Genomic DNA, 8478 nt, shown 5'->3' with positions numbered 1-8478 from the left:
AAGAGAAAATAACTACAAATCTGATGAGACTGGTATACCCAGAGTGTGTGAAGAATTATTACATCCCAGTAATTACAAGGCACACAATGCAATTTTTAAATGAAAAAAAATTTCTTTTTGATGTATACAACTATGGTTACTAATAGCCAGAATCACCTGGCTATCATTTTAAGCCATCCGTGAAATGTAAACCATAACCCAGGGACAGCCAGGAGTGGTGGCACTGGGCTGCCTCCCAACACTTTGCAAGGCTGAGGTAGTAAGATGCTTCCCTTCAAGCCATCCCATTACCACTGGGACTTAGGGAGGTCCTGTCTCAAAATACAACATCAGAACAGGGATCCAGCCTGGGGATTGCTACGCAGTAAAAAGGCCCTAGTTTCACTCTCTAGTAGTGCAACCAAAGTACACAGATGAACAAGCACAGTGAAACAAAACTACACACCTCTTGGATCAACATTCAAAACAAATCTGACACAAATTAGAGAGCAACAAGTGGTGGCTGTTCTGTGGAGAACTGGAATCCTCATAGCTTGCCAGTGGGAAATATAAACTGCTGCTGCCATGTGGGAGGCAGCTTGGCAGTTCTTTAGCAAGTTAAACCGATAGGTTACACTGCAAGAGGACTAAACAATCCACCCCAAGGAATAGAACCGAGAACTGAAAACCTATCTGACACACAGATGTGAACAAGGCCAATATGGAAGCACTTTAAATATCTGCTAACAAATGAATGGGCAGGGAAACATGGAACATCTCTGCAATGAAATAGTACTCAGCCATCAAAAGCCTGGTAGTGACCATGCACTGACATGTGTGTACCTGGGAAATAGACTACATTTTATGTACTAGGTAGTTATATAATCTCGTCTTGTACTATTTGTGTCTCTGTGTGAGTTTGTGTGATGGTCTGTGATACAGACAGAGGCTTGTTTACTCACTGGGTTTCATATTTGACCACAGACTGCAGAGGCCACAAAGTAAACACAATCCCAGCCAGTCCCCTGAGGACTCTGGCAAATCTGTCATTCTGGCTGTTAGCAGAGCACATTTCAGCCAGCCAAAATTGGTGGCATCTTTTCTCCAGAAGCACACGGGTATCAGGCCTAGGAGTTCCACTGTGTCCCACACTTGTTGGTCAGAGAAGGTAGATCCCAGCTGGAGCTCTGAAGACTCCAGGACTCCACTCTGCTGAGGCTCCACCATGCCCCTGGATACTAAATGAGGTGCTCTGATGACACAGTGCAAGCCAGTGCTCATTGCCTGCAGCAGCTCAGGTGATACACTGAAGAAGCATCTCCATTAGCTTGCATCCTGCCTCTGTAGTTTCTCTAAGTGCAGGCCCTGAGGAGAATATGACATGAAAAAAATTTAAATGCTAAGAGACTTCAGTTGACCTAATAATATTTGCAGTATAGGAAATGCGGTTTTCAGACATGCAGAAATGTGCCAGGAGCTTTCCAGACTGGAGCGAGATGTAAAGAGAGTGATCTCAAGTGGACAATGTGATTGCAGGACTCCTGAGTTGGGCGCTTGTATTGGGGCTGGTAGCGTAGCAGGCTGTCCTATAAGGAAGGGTGTGGGAAGATTGCCTGATGGTGCTCACTGGTACTCTCTGCAATGAGGGAACTTGAGGTGGGGGAATCCCAAATTCAAGCGAAGCCTGAGTATCTTAACAACATGATCTCTTAAAAAAAAAAAAAAAGAAAAGAGGAAAAGAATGAAACAGGAGGCAAGGAATGTAGCTCAGAGGGGAGGGCCTTTGGATTCACTCCCCAATAAGGAATAAAGTATGGTGTCCTTTTATTAAAGGATGTACAATAAATAGGCTCCTGAGAAGGGGAAGGACAAGAAATTGTTGGGAAAAGAAAACAGCCACAGGTACGATGACCCTGAGGCTGCCACAGAAGTGGAGCGCTCTGCTGTCATGACACCAAGAGCTGTGGATGTGCACACAAGATGCACAAGGTTCGAATGTCATTTGGTGGCATGCAGACCCAAAGCCTGGTCTGTGAAGTCTCCTGAGCCATGTATTTTGGGCATCTCTATTGGCCTCGATCTCACTTTTAATTTTTACATATAGATATTATGCTTCATTTGAAATCAAATATCCACATTCTGTATAAAGTGGAAGCAAAGTCACCAACTTCACTTTCTTCACAAGCATAGAAAAACACAAAAGGCAGATGATAACCAAGAGCGAGGAGGCTCTTGGAATACACGAGTCCCTGGGGAACCATCAGGCCTCCAGTAAGGCTGCTTGGCTCCTGAGTCAAACAGTGCTTGGGCTCTGCAGGATGTGAAGGCCAGACCATCTCAATAGGGTGCTCCCCCACATCCACTGAAGGTGTCTGTAGTCCTCAGGGTTCCACCAATAGCATCTGTGGCCTCAGTTGCAGTATCTCTTCATGGAGAGGAGATTTTGGAGATGCGCAATGAATCAGAACGCTTCTGGGTGATTGAATTCACACTGCCCAGAGAGCAGGTTAAGAAAGGCCAGGACTGGTGCAGTCTAAGATCCATCACAGGGCGGCCACTGGAACAGCACTAACCCTCAACACTGTGCAGAGCCCGTGAGCACCTTCCCCTTCTTTCCTTTGGTCCACTACCTGCCTGCTTTGTGTCACATTGCCAGCTGTATGCAATGGTCCTCCAGCTTCTGTGACATGTGATCAGAGCTTGTGAAGGTCCCCCAGGGCACACACAGTCTGAGAGAAAGAAGGAGTCCCTGTACTTCCCAGCTGGGTTTTGCATGGATCATTCTACAGGTCAGGCTGACCCAAGGCCCAGAGTTGTCCACCAGAGCCACCAGGAAGGCAGTGGATGCTGGTGGGATGACAAGCTATGGAGTTCAGAGCAGCGTGGGCACCCCTGGCCTGGTAGGTAATAAGCCCAGGAAACCTCCATGTCTACTTCTTTTAGTGTTTGGACAGAATGGGTGTTGTGCTTCTGGTGGAGGTGGGTGGGGGAGTTGGCAGAGGGGGTGAAGAGAGAGTCGTTGGGACACAGAGCTTTCCCTGGTTCTCTTGGAAGGTCCTAAACATGCTGGTTGGAGAGACACTGCCAAAGAAGAGGGGCAAGAGCAGTGAAGCTGAAGGGTCTTGGGCTGTCTGCCAGAGGGCAAGGGAATGAGGCCTGTAGCCGAGCCAGTAGGAGGGCAGATGTAGTAAAAGTACTTCCCTGACAGGGAATCAAACCCAGGCCGCAGTGGTGAAAGCACCAAATCCTAGCCACTAGACCACCAGAGACCTATACAAGCAAGCTGCTCAAGAATGCCTGGGTCAGCCCTGCAAATCCAAGTTCTTTAGGAGAGTGTCAGGCCTGGAAAGAATTGCTCCTCAGCCAGTCTTGGTGGTTGCTGCTACTACCCCATCTTTCAGCTCCTTTTCCTTCTGGCCTGTTCCTTGCTCTGAGCTCAAAGGCCAGGCTGCCAGGAAACCGACTTGGTTCTGCTCTAGGGCAGCTCTGTCGCAGAGGGCGCCCAGGCAGGGCTCAGCTTTTCTTGTGAGCATCAGTTCTGGGTCAGTAGTCTCTGCCTTGTCCCCGGGCTGGTGGGCAGTTGAGGCTCCCGGCTACTTCTGCTTCCTGGGCTCTGAATTGGCTTCTGGAGTCTCCTAAGGAGTCAGCAGCCAAAGGGCTCCTTTTGGTCTGGACTAATAAGGTAGGAAGGGCTTGACAGAGTTCCAGCAGGGTTACAGGTTCTCAACATAGAAACCAGCCCAGAATCCAAAATTAAAATTTAAACATGAGCCATTTATTTCCGGACCCAGGACAACTTGACCATGCTCATGCTGGAGAAGACAAGCAGCCAGGAGCCTTACAAGAAGAGAGGTTTTACAGGTGGAAACTGCATCCTGTTTGGCAAACCAATTTGTTATTTAATGTAGAACAGAACCTTTAGAGATAGCATAACTATTATTCAGCATACATACTTTCTGAGAGCATTGTTTTCTTTGAACTCTCAGTCTATCAGTGATTTACCAATGGTACACCAAGCCTCCTTGTGGTCCGACAAGGAAGCAGGGTCACAGAAAGTTGAGGAGAGTAATTTTTTACAATTAGTTTTCCATTAACTCACCAAATTACTTTCACAGTAACACTTTACATCAGCACAGTCGGGGTTGCTCTGTTCCCTTGTTCGCCTGTTTCCTGACTGGCTGTGTTCCGGGTGGAAGGGGACACGTGAGCACCACAGGGAAGACCTTCTTAGTTTCTGGACTCAGCATACTTGTCAGTTTGCAGAGATTTGGGCAACGGGTTGTAGAGGCTGAACGTTTCTGGACCTCAAGCCAAGCAAGCATGTGCTGAGAGCATTTTTACTGCAGATGTTCCCCTCCTGTGAAGTGGACAACTCTTGGAATCCTGAGAGGTTACTCAAGTACTATAAACGGGAGAGGGAAAGTATTTCTTTTGTATACTCTCATGTATCAGAACACGGGAGATTCCTCAGCATACTAGGAAAGACCAAAGAGGCCCACAGGCTAGACTCCATTTCATGCACCCCAAAATAGGAATTGGGTCTGGCATGGTGGCGCATGCCTGTAATGACAGCACTGTGGGAAACTGAGGGAGGAAGGCCAAAAGTTCAAGTTCAGCTTGGATTATTGAGTGTCTTAGCAAGACTCTGTTGGAATGTAAAATAGAAATAATGAAATGAAATACAAAAGGTGCCAAGTAGAATCAAATAGAATAGGTGCAAAAATAGAATCTTGGTGCCAAGTCTCACATTTAGTTCCTGGGACTGGAATCAATAAAGAAAAACCAGGACCTCTTCCCCGATAACCTCCACCCAGCAGTGCCCAACACATGTTCATTTCCTGGCATCAGAAGTGGAACCTAACAGAGATGCCTCCAATTGAAGAAATTCATGGCACAGGAAGGGCATAGCCAGACCATGACTGGTGAATCATCAGGCGTGGTTGCGGCAAAAGGCAAAGAGTTGAAATGCTGCCCTTGAGAATTGAGTGAAGAACCTCGGCACTACCTCTAAGGGTCCACATCCGTACAAGGTGTAGTATTCCATCAGTTCCAATGACAGGCCCCAGATTGAACCATTTTAAGGACCTATCTGACCTTTGTCACCTCTATAAAGCACTAGTGTGGAGACAAACAGCAATGGAGAGTGCTCTCTAGCACCAATACAGCGACGGTCACCTGGAGGCAAGCCACCCTGTGCAGGTGGAAGATGTTGCAGTAGGTGTCTTTCCATCAGATCCTCTAAAAGCCAAATCCAGATGTATAAGGAAAAGTGAGGAGGAAAAAGAGACCAGAACTCGCCAGTGTCTCCTCCCCTAGGATAAGTGGCTGGGAGGACAGTGCTCACCTAGGTCCTTCTGAACTGTCCTGCCAGGGACCTAGTGGTAGGTCACACAGAGAGCAAACTGCACAGAGAGGGAGGACTTCAAGCTGGCTTGGAAGCTCAGCTGTCCACATCGCGTGGCCAGAGCTCGGAGGCCTGGTCCACCAAAGCCTTCTGCTGTGGGCAGCTCCCCTTCCTAGAAGCTCGCAGACAGGAACTTGCAGAACAAGCCGGTTGTGCAGGGAGTTGATGGAGGAAGGCCCAGTGACAAAATGGAGAATACAGTGTGCCATGCTGAGGAGATTCCAGCTCTGCTCTCATAGCAGCTTGGGCCAGGCAGTGCATGCAGCATACACACAGCCATCAGCTGCTCTGAGGAAATGTCTGCACAGAGACCTGGAAATACGTGTACAGGAATAATGACTGTTGCAAATTTTGTGACCTGGAAATGGCGCAATGAGGCTAGTTTCAACAGCATTTGGAGAAGGGCTAAGGAATGCAGAACCCAAGAATGTGGGGTGCCCTTGGAAAAGAATAGAGAAGGCTGTGTGCGCTGCTGATCTCCCTAGTAACAGGATGATTGCTGGAGCTCTCCCCAAATCCAAACACAGAAGCACACACACACACACACACACACACACACACACACACACACAATGAGGGTAGGTGACTAGTATGTGGGCTCATAGCACATTTAAAGAGGAGACATTTTCCTTTGTCTTCCAAGATTTGGGAGGGTAGGAAATTGCTTGGTAGTCCAACATGTCTGCTTGAGGAGTGTGGGTTGCAGGGTGGGCAGGTGCTGTAGAGGCCCAAGTCCTCTGAGCGGTGGAGTGCACAGTCATGGTTGTCCAGCAAGTGAGGAGCAAGACTTGTGGTAGAGGTGTTGTGGTTGAATGGCTGAAGAGAAGGCCCTGTAGTTTGGAAAGGTGAAGCAGGCAGGGGTTGAAAAGAGCTAGGGGTATCCCTGGATGGGCTAGAACCACCAACCTTTCAGATAACAGCCGAACACACTATCTGATGGCTCCACAGAGAAAAGCTTGTTTTCCTTCATTGGGAGGGAGCACACATTTCCTCCAGGAGCATAAGCCCTGGCTCCAGGCCATTGGAGTTGCAGGACCCCAGTTCCATGTCCAGAGCTCAGAGAGGTGAAGTGAGGATCAGAGTGGAAACCTGCCCTTTGGCAAATTCTGAAGGCCTGGGGAGGCTAAGGATCCTTGGAACTTAGGATGGAGCTCTGAAGTCTGAGGCCAGGAAGAGGCTTGAGGGTGGCTCTAGCTCTTCCTGCTCTTTGACCTGTGATCTGCCAGGTGGAGCTGAAGCTGTCCTGTGGGATTCTTGTCCTCAGTTCTCCAAGAGAAAAAGGGCCATGGAGATTTTGTGCTGAGTCCGGCTGCGAAAGTGGGTCCAGCGTTGATGGGCTCTATTAAGATGGTCTGCCTAAACTGGGCATCCCCTGTATTTTTCCTTTTTCTCTTTCTATATTGTTTTTGTATTCTAGGGAAGGGTCTATAGGGTGTTCAGGGTCTCACTACTAGATTGGACTTGTAATGATTCTACTGTTTTTGGCTTCCCTAGTGCTGTGATGACAAGTACGTGACCTGTGTGCATTGACCACACCCAGTCTCAACCACCATCCTGAGGGCAGGACCAGCATGGCCTGCCAGACATCAAACCCTGACCATTGTGCTTCAACTAAGGAGGTGCTGTAGTCTGCTGAGCTGTCTGGCTGGCCCTGGGTGTCTATTTAAAATGCATCCTCATGCAGAACCTCATGGAGAAGGAAATCCCAGGGAAGAAGTAGGGCGCCCTTCCTTGAGATGGGTGCTGGGTACCTCAGGAGTGCAGAGCAGAGCCAGGAGGGCCCGGAAGCCCCAGTGGGTGGGTGTGTGGCTGGAAGGACCCCAGACCAAACGGGGCATCAGACCTCAAAGACCAGCAGACATCCTTAGGTCCTGGTTGACCAGAGCAAGGGGGTTTATTTTTCTTGGTTGGAGGAGGATCCAAAGGAAGCCAGGGTGGAGGAGATGGAGGAGGTGAAGGAGGGAGCTAAGTTTAAATGTGAAGGCCTGGTTAAATTTATATATTTTTAAATTTTTAAATTTATAAATTATAAATATATAATATAATATAAATATGAATTACAAATATAATTTATAAATTTGTAAATTCATAAATTTATAAATATTTGTCCCTCACAACATGCAGTTAAAAGAATCATCTCGAAGAAAAAGTGAAATACACTTACCTGTCAGTCCTTTCAATAAACCTAGCAAGTGAGCAGTTTAGGGTGACAGCTACATGCCAAAGGGAGTAGGAGGCCAAGTTAGGAATGAACTGTCTGTGGAAGACAAGAGCCTAGTTAAAGGGCCCAGATGTCCCTTGATCAGCATGAGCAGAGCTCATTTTTATTTACCACGTGACTTTGCTTTGTTTGTTGGCTTTGAAAATGTGTCTGTTGCTGAGTGAGGAGATCCGACCCTGCAGGCCCAGTCCACAGAGGCGAAGGTATGAGGATTACTTGAGCGCTGCTGCTGTGGGGCTTAGTCCTTTCTTTCAAAAGAGAAAGAAAGAGAGCAGGAAATTATCTTTCAGACCAGGTATACCTGGATCTTCATTTCTGTCCTGATGGGCTCTATCAGTTGGTGTCCTTAGACCTTCCCATTTGCTGTAATTATAATATTGTTAAGTATCTCTTTTATTTGTAATTATTGATATAGTTGGATTAACACTTGTCATATTTCCTGTTGTTCTCTGTTGTCATTTTTTCTCTTCTATGCTCTTTCTCTTCTTTTTCTTTTTTCTTCCTTTTTTTTTTTTTTTTAGACACAGTCTTGCTATGCTATTCAGCATGGCCTTGCGTGTACTTTGTAGCCCAGGGTGGCCTTGAACTTGCAGCGATTCTCCTGCCTCTGCCTCATGAGCGCTAGCATTATCAGTGTGTGCCACAAAACCCGGCAAGTCTTGCATCCTTTTTATTTTTCTTTCTTTCTATTTTTTTTTTTTGTTTTTTCTGGCTCAGCCCACCCACTGTGTGGGTTAGTCGCTGCACGTGGTGCCAGGGATTGAACCATGGTCCCCTGTGGCTGCCTAAACTTGCCTAAGGAGGTGCTTTAATCCACTGAACTATCTCACCAGCAAATGGAATAAAGGTTTTTTTTTTTTTTTTTTTTTGAATG

Source organism: Octodon degus, unplaced genomic scaffold (assembly GCF_000260255.1).
Source record: "Octodon degus isolate 3935 unplaced genomic scaffold, OctDeg1.0 scaffold00461, whole genome shotgun sequence".
In the NCBI taxonomy this organism is placed as follows: domain Eukaryota; kingdom Metazoa; phylum Chordata; class Mammalia; order Rodentia; family Octodontidae; genus Octodon; species Octodon degus.
Note: the sequence above shows the minus strand (reverse complement) of the source record.